Source organism: Zea mays, chromosome 8 (assembly GCF_902167145.1).
Source record: "Zea mays cultivar B73 chromosome 8, Zm-B73-REFERENCE-NAM-5.0, whole genome shotgun sequence".
NCBI lineage: Eukaryota > Viridiplantae > Streptophyta > Magnoliopsida > Poales > Poaceae > Zea > Zea mays.
In genome coordinates, this window is record NC_050103.1 from 40,646,843 (window position 1) to 40,661,783 (window position 14,941).

Below are 14,941 nucleotides of genomic sequence, written 5' to 3' on the forward strand. Positions count from 1 at the left end.
CACGTGGACAACCCTTTGCGTAGGGGCACCAACGAGGATTAGTCGGAACCTTGCTTGGTTCGGATACCTCAGTAAAAATACCGACGTCATCCACGAGAGTTTGCATCTCTACCCTTGCTCTTTACCTTCCTCATTTACATTAAGTGCTTAAGTTTCAATCTCTCCTTTCTAGTTAGAATATTTAGGATTGGAACTTAGGTTTTGCGGTAGAGATAGCAACACTTAGACAAAACATAGTTTGCACATTCTAGATTGTTTATTTGCATAGGATTTGCTATATGGATTTAATTGTGGCCTAGTTTAGAGATAGTTTTTAGAAGTCCTAATTCACCCCCCTCTTAGACGTCACCGGTTCCTACAGATAGCATCAAAAACACGGTTTAGTCGGCGTCTTTTTTGTGCTGGGAAAGCCCGATGCAGAGCTTTGGCCTCTGGTTTGCTAAAATTCCCAATGAGCATTTTGCTTCGATAGAATCTAATCATTCATTGCAAGGTTCCCCAAACTCATCTTCAAACTTATACTTGTAGCGAAGCCTAACTAGTCCAGGCTCCACATCCGAAACATCTTTCTCAGACTTCTTCGGCATCTCCCACTCAGTCCTCAGTGGCCACGTTTCAAAAGCTAAATATTCCTGAACAAGGTCCCTTGTCCCGTAATACGTACAAACAGTGTTGAAGGCAACTATAGAGGTCTGAGCTTCAAAGTTGATATAACAAGTCATTTTTTATAACCAAAGCATGTACGAATAGGAGTTTGAATAATTTCCTTTCTGTCAGGACGCTCCTTCAAATCATTCATCATGTAAAACCACTCATGCGCCCACTCATTCGACCACTTGCTTTGGTATGCAAGAGCCAGAGACAGGGCACCACTCCGATAGGCAAAGTTATAACAACCAAAGTTATTCTGAAGGTCACTAGTCGCATTCTTTTGGAAATGCAATTCATGTATCTAACAAAAAGCTTCGTAAAGGGCTTCGACATTAGACTCAACACCTTGGCTCCGCATAGCCCAGATAAAAACTCCTAAGCACACTATGACATTCGACGTGAGTTGGTGAAGATAAATGTTAAACCTTTTCAACACAACAACTAACGCTTTATGTAGCCGAAATCTATCCACGAGTCATTTTTTATAACCAAAGCATGTGTGAATAGGAGTTTGAATAATTTCCTTTATGTCAGGACGCTCCTTCAAATCATTCTTCATGTAAAACCACTCATTCGACCACTTGCTTTGGTATGCAAGAGCCAGAGACAAGGCACCACTCCGATAGGCAAAGTTATAACAACCAAAGTTATTCTGAAGGTCACTAGTCGCATTCGCTTGGAAATGCAATTCATGTATCTGACAAAAAGCTTCGTAAAGGGCTTCGACATCAGACTCAAGTCCTTGGCTCCGCAGAGCCCAGATAAAAACTCCTAAGCGCACTATGACATTCGGCGTGAGTTGGTGAAGACAAATGTTAAACCTTTTCAACACATCAACTAACGCTTTATGCAGCCGAAATCTAAGTCCATCTTTTAGAAAGATTCGGAAGACAACAACTTCATCCTGTTTCGACTCTAGCACTAAATCCTTGCCTCTTAGTCGAACCTAGTCAATGTTGTCATTATAGCCAAACTGGTTAAGTACCTCAATGTGCCCATCTTTGATCTTTGATTTGTCGAAGTCCACATGACTCGGCTTTGTTGGGCGAATGATGGTGTTGTCTTCCTCAATATCAATATCTCCACTACCCTCAGAAGGATCCACGATAGTAGCTTCGGTCTGGCATGTGGTGGCCTCTGTTGCCTCGGTCGAATCTTTAATTTTTGCCTGCACCTAACGCGAATGCAAAGTATATGCTTCGCAACCGTCTAATGCTAGTTCAGAGAAAGTGAAAACGTTCAAAGCAAGCTTCGAAGGCAGAGAGGGCTTTAGTAGCAAATGAGCGCAAACAACAAATTGCGGACCCAGTATCGCCAGGCGTTACTCCTTTTATATAGCCAACTTTCGAAATCTAAATGTTGCATTCGCTAAACATTGGACCCCACCAGTCAGAGTGACAGTAGGATGCTGATTCATGACGAGCTTCGGGAAGGTGTTTTTTGGACCTTCGGTGCAAGGCCTCCCAATTTCTTTTATTTGTGATCTAACCTCGTTATGAAGAAACAGACTCATTCCACAAGGGGCTACTGTTGGGGGCCTAGTCTGCCGAAGGTCCTCATTTACCCTTCACTTTAGCATAAACAAGTGTGTTTTAGGTACACTGTTGTTGATGAACAAAGCTAGCATGCGAACGAAGTGATGTCAAGAAAAGCCAAAGTAGCATATAAAAAAAGCTTCATCTGACACGCGAAGACGGTGAAGGTGCAGACCGAAGCTGACAGCCACGGCATGAAGAAAGCTCCAAACACAAATTAACAAAAGAGAAGTCTAAGACTTGTACAACAAGAACGAAAGAGAAAAGGCAAGAATGTCTGTTGGGTACCATAATTAGGGGTACCCCCAACAGTCCTAAACACGGCTGGTAACCACCATCAGCACAAGCTGCAGAGACTGATGGGCATGATTCAGGTCAAGGCTTCGTCTACTCAAGGGACGCGATCTCGCCTCACCCGAGCCCAGCCTCGGGCGGGAACTATAGTCCCAGACGGATTCACGCCTCGCCCGAGGGCCTCCTCAAGCAACGGGCGCACCCTCGACTCGCCCGAAGCCCAGCTCGGACAGGCTTCGTAGTGAAGCAACCTTGGCCAAATCGCCTCACCAACCGACCGTATCGCAGGCGCATTCAATGCAAGGATCGCCTGACACCTTATCCTGACACACGTGCCTCAGTTGGCAAGGTCGAAGTGACCACAGTCACTTCGCCCTTCCACTGATCGACCTAACAGGAAAACAGCGCCGCTCGCTCCTCTCCGACTGTTGTGCCACCCGCCAGGGTAAGGCTGACAACAGCTAAGTTCAGCATCATGCGCAACAGGAAGCTCCGCCTCGCCCGACCATGTGCCTTGACCTCAGGAGGAGGTCTCCGCCTCGCCTGACCCCAGGGCTCGGCCTCAACCTCGACCTCGGGAGGAATCGCGTCCTCGCCCGACCCCGGCCTCGGCCTCAGGAGGAGTCTCCGCCTCGCCCAACCCTGGGCTCAGACCGATCGTGCCACAGGGGATACAACATTACCCTACCCCTAGCTAGCTCAGGCTATGGGGGAACAAGACCGGTGTCCCATCCAGGCTCGCCCCGGTAACAAGTAATGATGGCTCCCCGCGTGCGTCCATGACGACGGCGGTTCTCAGCCCCCTACGGAAGCAAGGAGACGTCAGCAAGGTCCCAGCAACCCCGACGGCTGTGCTTCTATAGGGCTCAAGCGCTCCTCCGACGGCCACAATACCGCGTGCACAGGGCTCTAGCACCTCTCCGACAGCCACGTTGGCATGTACACAGGGCGTTGGCACCTCTCTGTCGGACACGTTAGCGCATAGCTTCACCCCCATTGTACACCTGGACCCTCTCCTTGCATCTATAAAAGGAAGGTCCAGGGCCCTCATGCGGGAGGGTCGCGCGGGAGGACAGGCTGACGAACAGGCTCACTCTCTCTCTCTCCCTCGCGAACGCTTGTAACCCCTACTGCAAGTGCATCCCCCTGGCGCAGGATAACACGAGCCGCGTTTTCCCCCCTTGTGTTCCATCTCGCGCCAACCCATCTGGGCTGGGACACGCAGCGACAATTTTACTCGTCGGTCCAGGGACCCCCCGGGGTCGAAACGCCGACAGTTGGCACGCCAGGTAGGGGCCTGCTGCGTGTTGACGAACAACTTCCTGTTGAGTTCCAGATGGGTAGTCTCCAGCAACCTCTTCAGCCCGGGATGCTGCTCCGTTTCGGGAGTTTCGAGTTCATGTCCCTCGACGGAAGCTACTACATGGTACTCCTTCCCCCGCAGCGCGACAGCGACAATGGCGGCCGTCAGCTCGCCCGGCGGCGGCGGACTCGACGACGTCTTCCCCCCATGGCGGAAGAGTAGCATCCGGATTTGTCCCGTTGCCTTCCTCGCCGCAGGAGGAGGAGGCGGGGCAACCGTGGCTAGGCAGGAGGCGGCACCTCGTCGGCTGTTGAGCGAGTCGACGACGCTTGCACCCCAGCGGGGGACATGTTGGGCGTTGTCCTCGCGCCTGAGACGATGACGAGTGTCGTTTCCCCGCAACATGCCAGCCCCAAGCGGACAGATGACGCCAACACACTCGCGGAGGGCTTGCTGGGTGTTAGCCTTGTACCTGAGAAAACGGTGCAGTCCGTCCCCGACGCGACTTTGACACCGTCCATCAATCGAGAGGAACCCTCGGAAGCCTCCCGGAGGGGCCAACCTGTTCGACAAGATGCTCAAGGAGTCGTGCCCCTATCACCAGGGCCCCGTCAAGCACACCCTTGAGGAATGTGTCATGCTTCAGCGCTACTTCCATAAGGTCGGGCCCCTGGCGGAAGGTGGCAAAGGCCAAGACAACGACAAGAAGGAGGGTGACAAGGCAGAAGAGTTCCCCGAGGTCCACGGCTGTTTCATGATCTACGGTGGGCGAGTCGCGAACGCCTCGGCTCGGCACCGCAAGCAGGAGCGCCGGGAGGTCTACTCGGTAAAGGTGGCGGCGCCAGTCTACCTAGACTGGTCCGACAAGCCCATCATCTTCGACCAAGGCGACCACCCCCGACTGCGTGCCGAGCCCAGGAAAGTACCCGCTCGTCGTCGACCCCGTCATCGGCAACACCAGGCTCACCAAGGTCCTCATGGACGGAGGCAGCAGCCTCAACATCATCTACGCCGAGACCCTCGGGCTCTTGGAGATCAATCTGTCCACAATCCGGGCCGGTGCGGCGCCCTTTCACGGGATCATCCCCAGGAAGCGCGTCCTGCCCCTTGGACAACTCAATCTGCCCGTCTGCTTCGGAACTCCCTCCAACTTCCGAAAGGAAACTCTCACGTTCGAGGTGGTCGGGTTCCGAGGAACCTACCACGCGGTGCTAGGGAGACCGTGCTACGCCAAGTTCATGGCCGTCCCCAACTACACCTACCTCAAGCTCAAGATGTCGGGCCCCAACGGGGCCATCACCGTCGGATCCACGTACCGACACGCGTACGAATGCGACGTCGAGTGCGTGGAGTACGCTGAGGTCCTCGCCGAGTCTGAGGCCCTCATCGCCGACCTGGAGTGCCTCTCCAAGGAGGTGCCTGATGCCAAGCGCCACGCCGGCAACTTCGAGCCAGCAGAGGCGGTTAAGTCCATCCCTCTCGACCCCAGCAACGACGCCTGCAAGCAAGTCCAGATCGGCTCCGAGCTCGACCCCAAATAGGAAGCAGTGCTCGTCGACTTTCTCCGCGCAAACGCCGAAGTTTTTGTGTGGAGTCCCTCGGACATGCCGGGCATACCGAGGGATGTCGCTGAGCACTTGCTGGATATCCGAGCTGGAGCCCAACCCGTGAAGCAGCACCTGCGCTGCTTTGACGAAGAGAAGCGCAGAGCCATAGGCGAGGAGATCCACAAGCTGATGGCTAAAGGGTTCATCAAAGAGGTATTCCATCTGAATGGTTAGCCAACCCTGTGCTTGTGAAAAATAAAGGTGGGAAATGGAGGATGTGCGTAGACTACACTGGTCTAAACAAAGCATGTCCGAAGGTTCCCTACCCTCTGCCTCGCATCGATCAAATTGTGGATTCCACTGCTGGGTGCGAAACCCTGTCATTCCTCGACGCCTACTCAGGGTGTCACCAAATCAAGATGAAAGAGTCCGGCCAGCTCGCGACTTCTTTCATCACACCTTTTGGCATGTACTGCTATACTACTATGCCATTTGGTTTGAGGAATGCAGGCGCGACATACCAAAGGTGCATGAACCACGTGTTCGGTAAGCACATCGACCGAACGGTCGAGGATTACGTCGATGACATCGTAGTCAAGACGAGGAAAGCCTCTGACCTCCTCTCTGACCTTGAAACGACATTCAAGTGTCTGAGAGCGAAGGGCGTGAAACTCAATCCCGAGAAGTGTGTCTTCTAAGTCCCCCGAGGCATGCTCCTGGGGTTCATCGTCTCCGAGCGAGGCATCGAGGCCAACCCGGAGAAAATCGCGGCCATCACCAACATGGGGCCTATCAAAGACTTGAAAGGAGTACAAAGGGTCATGGGATGCCTTGCGGCTCTGAGCCGCTTCATCTCGCGCCTTGGCAAAAAAGGCCTACCCTTGTACCGCCTCTTAAGGAAGACCGAGCGCTTCACTTGGACCCCTGAGGCCGAGGAAGCCCTCGGAAACTTAAAGGCGCTCCTTACAAACGCGCCCATCTTGGTGCCCCCCGCTGCGGGAGAAGCCCTCTTGATCTACGTAGCCGCAACCACTCAGGTGGTCAGCGCCGCGATCGTAGTCGAGAGACGAGAAGAAGGGCATGCACTGCTCGTCCAGAGGCCGGTCTACTTCATCAGTGAAGTGCTATCTGAGACCAAGATCCGCTACCCGCAAGTTCAGAAGCTACTGTACGCAGTAATTCTGACACGGTGAAAGTTGCAATAGTACTTCGAGTCTCATCCGGTGACTATGGTGTCGTCCTTACCCTTGGGGGAGATCATCCAGTGCCGAGAGGCTTCGGGTAGGATAGCAAAGTGGGCGGTGGAGATCATGGGCGAAACAATCTCGTTCGCTCCTCGGAAGGCCATCAAGTCCCAAGTCTTGGCGGACTTCATGGCGGAATGGGTCGACACCCAATTGCCAACAGCTCCGATCCGACCGGAACTCTGGACCATGTACTTCGATGGGTCGCTGATGAAAACAGGAGCAGGTGCTGGCCTGCTCTTCATCTCACCCTTCGAGAAACATCTCCGCTACGTGCTGCGCCTCCATTTCCCAACGTCAAACAACATGGTCAAGTACGAGGCACTGGTTAATGGGTTGCGCATCGCCATCGAGCTAGGGGTTCGGCGCCTCGACGCTCGTGGTGACTCGCAGCTTGTCATTCACCAAGTCATGAAGAACTCCCACTGCCGCGACCGGAAGATGGAGGCCTACTGCAACGAGGTTCGGCGCCTGGAAGACAAGTTCTACGGGCTCAAGCTCAACCACATCGCTCGGCGGTACAACGAGACTGTGGATGAGCTGGCTAAAATAGCCTCGGGGCAGACAACGGTTCCCCCGGACGTCTTCTCCAGAGACATACATCAACCCTCCGTCAATACCGACGACACGCCCGAGCCCGAGGAGGCCTCGGCCCAGCCCGAGGCATCCTCGGCCACCAATGGTGAGGCACTGCGCGTCGAGGGAGAGCGGAATGGGGTCACGCCTAATCGAAACTGGCAGACCCCGTACGTGCAATATCTCCACCAAGGAGAGCTCCCCCTCGACAAAGTCGAAGCTCGGCGACTGGCGCGGCGCGCCAAGTCGTTCGTCTTACTGGGTGATGAAAAGGAGCTCTACCACCGCAGCCCCTCGGGCATTCTCCAACGATGCATATCCGTCGCCGAAGGACAGGAGCTATTGCAAGAGATACACTCAGGGGGCTTGCGGTCACCACGCAACACCTTGAGCCCTCGTTGGGAACGCCTTCCGACAAGGCTTCTACTGGCCGACCGCGGTGGCCGACGCCACTAGGATTGTGCGCTCTTGCCAAGGGTTTCAATTCTACGCAAGACAGACACACCTGCCCGCTCAGGCCCTGCAGACAATACCCATCACCTGGTCGTTTGCTGTGTGGGGTCTGGACCTCGTCGGTCCCTTGCAGAAGGCGCCCAGGGCTTCTCACACCTGCTGGTCGCCATCGACAAATTCTCCAAGTGGATCGAGGTCCGACCCCTAACCAGCATCAGGTCCGAGCAGGCGGTGGCGTTCTTCACCAACACCATCCATCGCTTTGGGGTCCCGAACTCCATCATCACCGACAATGGCACCCAGTTCACTGGGAAGAAGTTCCTGGACTTCTGCGAGAACCACCACATCCGTGTAGACTGGGCCGCCGTAGCTCACCCCATGACGAATGGGCAGGTAGAGCATGCCAACGGCATGCTTCTGCAGGGACTTAAACCGAGGATCTACAACAACCTCAACAAGTTCGGCAAGCGGTGGATGAAGGAGCTACCCTCGGTAGTCTGGAGTCTGAGGACGACGCCGAGCCGGGCCACGGGTTTCTCGCCGTTCTTTCTAGTCTATGGAGTCGAGGCTATCTTGCCCACAGACTTAGAATACGGTTCCCCGAGGACAAAGGCGTACGACGACCGAAGAAACCAGACCAGCCGAGAAGACTCACTGGACCAGCTCGAAGAGGCTCGGGACGTGGCCTTACTACACTCGGCGTGGTATCAGCAGTCTCTGCGACGCTACCATGCCCGAGGGGTTCGGTCCTGAGGCTTCTAGGTGGGAGACTTGGTACTTCGGCTGCGGCAAGACGCCCGAGGGCGCCACAAGCTTACTCCTCCCTGGGAAGGGTCGTTCATCATCGCCAAGATCTTGAAGCCCGGGACATACAAGCTGGCCAACGATCAAGGCGAGGTCTACAGCAACGCTTGGAACATCCAACAGCTACGTCGCTTCTACCCTTAAGATGTTTCAAGTTGTTCATATACCTCGTTCTCTTTACATACACAAATAGAGTCTAACTGTCAAGGAAGGGTCAGCCTTGCCTCGGCGAAGCCCGACCCTCCCTCGGGGGCTAGAAGGGGAGAACCCCCTCTGTGTCAAAATTTTCCTCGAAAAAAGTCTTTCTGCCAGAACGTCTTTCGCGCTTTTCGACTGCTTTGATAGCGGGATCCTAAAAACGACGAGAGTACGCGTAAGCGGCAAGGCCGACCGAGCCGAGGGACTCCTACGCCTCCGGGATACGGATACCTCACTCATCACCTTCCGCGATAAGTAACTCATGCTCGGATAAGCGATTCTGCTAACCGAACAAGTCCTAACGCTCGAAAACTTTTCTGCCAGAACGTGCCTTCTCGACTATATCGATAACAGAATCCTGCGGACGAGTAAGAGTACACGTAAGCGGCAAGGCCGACCGAGCCGAGGGACTCCTACGCCTCCGGGATACGGATACCTCACTAATCACCTTCCGCGAAAAGTAACTCTAGCTCGGATAAGCGATTCTGCTATCGATGAACAAGTCCTGATACTCGAAACAAGAGGAAAGCAAACGCAGCTTTATAACACGACAATAAGATGTTTGGGCCTCGGCGGCCGCAACAAACATACGCATACTACAGACAAACTGTTCCTGCAGGTTCAGACATCGACAGAGGGAGCAGCAGCACCCTCGGTGTTGTTTCCACCTTCGGCGGAATTTGGCCCGGCTCGGACAGCGACACGGGCGGAAGGATCTCCACCTCGAAGGAGGACGCCGGCACCGCGCTTGGGCCATCGCAGCCAGGGTCTCCGCAAGGGTTCCGGCCCGAGCAGATGCCTCGGCTGGCCGCTCCGTAGCCTCAGCCAGATGTCCCCCGAGGGCATCAGCCCGGCTCACGGCCTCGGCAGCGTGACTCCGGGGTTGGTCCCGCCAGTGGACGACCTGGCCAAGCTCCAGCCGCCGCTGCTGCACCTCCTCGGCCTGGGAAGCCACCTGCTCCTGGGCCGACGAAGCCTCTTCTCGAGCCGACTCCGCCTCTGTCCACGCCGACACTGCTGCCTCTGGCTCCAGCTCATCGCAGAGCGGCCGAAGGTTTTAGAACTAAGCAAGAGAAGCCTTGAGTGGCAAGGCCGACCGAGCCGAGGGACTCCTACGCCTCCGGGATACGGATACCTCACTCGTCACCTTCCGCGCAGGGCAACTCACACTCAGTTAAGCGGTTCAGACAGCCGACAGGCGCGTCCTGGTGCTCGAAATGAGGAAGAAGCACGGCTTCACACCCAAATACCCAGATGTTCAGGCCTCGACAGCCACAATGAACAAACACCGGCACTCAAGGTGTCATTACAAACGGAACTCTGGTTCCACTCCCGCGGGTATGAACTACCTCCACACCAGAGGGCCTGCGGGACAACAAACTCTAGGTGGCTCGCCGCCGACCACTGCACCAGCAGCGACAACGACCTCCGCTCCGGGCGGCTAAACAGCAGCAGCGATGACCTCAGGGCAGACGCTGCTGTGACAAGGCCCTCGCCCATGTCCCCGCTCGAGGGGCGAGGACAAGCTATTAAAGCCAAAGAGCCGGAGGTCTGTCTACGGGTGGCGCCAACGGTCTCGTCGGCGGAGAAACCTCCTCTAGCGACCACCGCCTCAGCACCGACGACAGCGGCCACCTGCGCGCCGGCGTTACGCCAACGAATGGCGGCCATCCCAGCCTACAACGGCAGATCCCCACTCAAGTCCTCGCGGACGGGCAGGCACCGACCTCCGCGCGGAGGTGTCATGCCGGAGCGAGGACAAGACAATCCAAGAACACGAACGCCGCCCTAGCGGCGTGCGACGTCTTGGACGGTCCCCCGGTGCGCACGGCGCAATAGCCGCCCGTACGGTGGGCGGACAGCCACGCTCCGCCCCAGCGGTGGGAGGTGGCACCGGAAGCAGCGCCAGAGCCAGCTGAGCCAGCGAGCCAGGCATGCTGGAACTGACGACGCTTGCGGCCGACCGGCCCCGCGTTGTCGAAATCCGCCCCCTCCGCTAGGCCGGTGAGCGCCCTCTCCCCTGAATGCTGAAGGAAGAGGTGGCCCGCCGGCCCATGCAGGAGGTAGAACTCCGGCTCAGCTCGCCCCCCGCCACAGCAAGGATGATGAAGATCCTTGAAGCTGAGGGCGGGGCAGAGGCCGCAGCCTGGCTTGCTTCTCCCCACCATTGAACTGGTGGTCACCATCCTGGGTGACCATTGGTGAGGGAATGCAGCCGGGCTGCCTGATGAAAATCCTTGAAGTCGAGCGATGGCTGAAGGGTGCCAACCCCCGCGAAGTCGTGCTCATCCGACAGCAGCAAGACGAAGGCGGCGCGGGTGCTCCCCATCCGGGGGCTCGGAAGGTGGAAGGGCGCGATGCATGAGGGGAGTACAAAGACATGGCCACCGCCCGGGGGATCGACCCCTTTTTAAAGGCGGCTCTCCCCACTCGCGTCCTCAGGCGTCACGGACAAAGTCTTCACCAACATGCTCCAGGGTCCTCCCCCTACGACACGGGGGCTGGGTCCCACGCGTCATGCAAGCTGACCCGAAACGGAAGAAGCCAAACCGCCGCGCGCGGAGCGTGTAACCGCCCCGCGGTTACAAGCACTCCTCCATCCTCTCCGAAACCAGCGGTCGAAAGGGCGGACCGCCATGCAGGTGGTGTGCAACCGCGCCACGGAAGCGCACCCCTTCGGCTTCGTCGCATCCAGCATGGAGGCCCAGGCCCACACGTCATGTAACCGGCGCGCCGGTTACTACGTGCAAGAAACTGCACCGCCACTTGCGCCAATACCGCGCCTTCTCGACTGCGGAACCAGTGCCGCGACTCGAGGCAACCCTGCGCATGGCCCAACAGTGCCAATCGAGCACAGCGATCATGGGTCAGTCAGCCACTGGAGGAGGCACGGCGGTCGATATGGCCAAAAGTGGACCGGCAATAATGGCGGCAGCAGACGAGCGGAAGCAGCGGTCAAATCGCCTGCAGGCTCACGTCCCCTCCTGAAGCAGCAGGGGAGCCTTCTCCCACGGCGTGAAGACGACGCGCCCGTGTTCCGTTCCTCAAATGACACGCACACGCGGCCGCCCCGCGAATCGCCCGTCCCGTCACATTAACTCCTCGGCAGAGCAGGCGACGCCCTTGGCAGGCGAAGCAGGCGTTGTTTCACCTCCGCCATGATGACCGTGTCAAAAAGGTGTGCCACACCGTTTAAATTCATATCCTTTTCCTCCTCCCCTTTCTCTCTCTTGCTACAGGGACCGGGAAAGGGGATATTCCGAAAGGGATCCTTTTCCGTGAAGGAAGCGGGCCCCGAGCCCTCCTACTGATCAGGGGTTCGAAGGCTGGCCCCTCGGAAGGGTTCGACGGCCGCCCTAGAGCACACGGGCTTCAAGCTCATTACTGGTCAGGGGTTCGAAGGCTGGCCCCTCGAAAGGGTTCGAAAGCCGCCCCAGAGCACTCGAGCTCCGCGCCCACTACTGATCAGGGGTTTGAAGGCTGGCCCCTCGGAAGGGTTCGACAGCCGCCCCAGAGCACGCAGAGCGAGGGATGACTCTGGGTACGTCGGATACATGGCCGAGGCTCGGGCTACGCTCCCGAGGTACCCTAGGACATTTTCAAGACCAGCAGGAGCGATTTTGTAACGGAATCCCATCATTGGGAGGCATCGAGACCTTGGACCCTATCGAACGGGACCGGGTCCGGCAAATCACCTGCAGGTACTTTTGGAGCGTGCCTCTGGGCCACTAGCCGACCCTTATCGAACGGGGCACGGGCGTCCACTCGGATCACTCGTTAGCAACTCACTGGAGACACCATGTTCGACGCCCTCCGAGAGCAACATGGCGCTTCCCCCCCCTTCCTCCTTGCGGAAAGGCGACGAAGGGGCGTATGATAAAAGTCGGGACAGTCCTTGATCGTCCTCTCGCTCCGTGCAGAGGCTCAGGGGCTGCTCTCGCAAACCCGGCTACGGCCAAACCGTTGACAGCGTCAACAAACCAGCCTAAAAACTTGGAACCTGACCATGCACCCGGGCTACGATCAGGTCACATGAGGGAACAACCAGGCCGGCCAAGGCGTCACGAAAGGCATTAAGACCTCAGAGGAGTCAAACCACTCCTCCGAGGCCTCGGGGGCTACACCAGGCGGGTGTGCTCGCGCGCACCCACCGGAACAAAGTGTAACAGAGAAAGGCCGGTCCCCTTGCAAAAAAGTGCGACAAAGCCTCCAAGCGAGTACCAACACTCCCTTTGAGGCTCGGGGGCTACTGTCGGGTACCGTAATTAGGGGTACCCCCAACAGTCCTAAACACGGCTGGTAACCACCATCAGCACAAGCTGTAGAGATTGATGGGCATGATTCAGGTCAAGGCTTCGTCTACTCAAGGGACGCGATCTCGCCTCGCCCGAGCCCAGCCTCGGGCGGGAACTGTAGTCCCAGACGAATTCACGCCTCGCCCGAGGGCCTCCTCAAGCAACGGGTGCACCCTCGACTCGCCCGAAGCCCAGCTCGGACAGGCTTCGTAGTGAAGCAACCTTGGCCAAATCGCCTCACCAACCGACCGTATCACAGGCGCATTCAATGCGAGGATCGCCTGACACCTTATCCTGACACACGTGCCTCAGTCGGCAAGGTCGAAGTGACCACAGTCACTTCGCCCTTCCACTGACCGACCTGACAGGAAAACAGCGCCGCTCGCCCCTCTCCGACTGTCGTGCCACCCGCCAGGGTAAGGCTGACAACAGCTAAGTTCAGCCTCAGGCGCAACAGGAAGCTCTGCCTCGCCCGACCTTGGGCCTCGACCTCAGGAGGAGGTCTCCGCCTCGCCCGACCCCAGGGCTCGGCCTCAACCTCGACCTCGGGAGGAATCGCGTCCTCGCCCGACCTCGGCCTCGGCCTTAGGAGGAGTCTCCGCCTCGCCCAACCTTGGGCTCGGACCGACCGCGACACAGGGGATACATCATTACCCTACCCCTAGCTAGCTCAGGCTATGGGGGAACAAGACCGGCGTCCCATCCAGGCTCGCCCTGGTAACAAGTAATGATGGCTCCCCGCGTGCGTCCATGACGACGGCGGTTCTCAACCCCCTACGGAAGCAAGGAGACATCAGCAAGGTCCCAGCAGCCCCGATAGCTGTGCTTCTATAGGGCTCAAGCGCTTCTCCGATGGCCACGATACCGTGTGCACAGGGCTCTAGCGCCTCTCCGACAGCCACGTTGGCATGTACACAGGGCGCTGGCACCTCTCTGCCGGACACGCTAGCGCATAGCTACACCCCCATTGTACACCTGGACTCTCTCCTTGCATCTATAAAAGGAAGGTCCAGGGCCCTCATGCAAGAGGGTCGCGCGGGAGGACGGGCTGACGAACAGGCTCACTCTCTCTCTCTCTCCCTCGCGAACGCTTGTAACCCCTACTGCAAGCGCATCCCCCTGGCGCAGGATAACACGAGCCGTGTTTTCCCCCCTTGTGTTCCATCTCGCGCCAACCCATCTGGGCTAGGACACGCAGCGACAATTTTACTCGTCGGTCCAGGGACCCCCCGAGGTCGAATCGCCGACAATGTCCTTGCTCTATCTATAAATCATGTGTAAACTTTATGGGCATGTTTGTAATTTCATTTGAAGGTGTACCTCTCTATAAATAGGTGAACATTGTCCCGCATAAATTCACATTTTTAGGGTTTAAAACAAGGACCTAAAAAACCTTCGAAGAACCTTCGTGCCACCTTATGCTAAGGAGTCAAAGGTATGTTTATAAACTTATTTGATATAAAAGAAGATGGAATAAAAATGTCAAGGCATATCAGGTATTTCACTCCATTGTATATTATCGATTCACTCCATATTGTTCCATCTGAATATCCTTTTGGAGGAAGTGTTAAAAACAAGGACGAAGGTTTATATTTAACTTGTGTTGCCTTAGTTTTCAATACTTTCAGAGGATTGGAATCAATTATTCGGCAGGACTAATTTTTAGTCCCTCCATTTCATTCTATTATAGTCCATAAATTATCAAATACGGAAACTAACCTTTGGTTTCATATTTAGCAATTTAGGATGTGTTTGGTTTCTAAAGACTAATTTTTAATCTCATCATTTTATTCTATTTTAGTCCCTAAATTGACAAATACAGAAAATAAAACTTTATTTTAGCTTCTACATTCCATAATTTAGGGACTAAAATGTAATAAAATAAATGGACTAAGAGAGTATTTGGTTTCTAGGACCTTAAACCCAAACACCCCCTTAGTCCATCTATTTTATTACATTTTAGTCCCTATATTATCAAATACAAAACTAAAATCTATTTTAGTTTCTATATCCGATAATTTATGAACTAAAGTAGAATAAA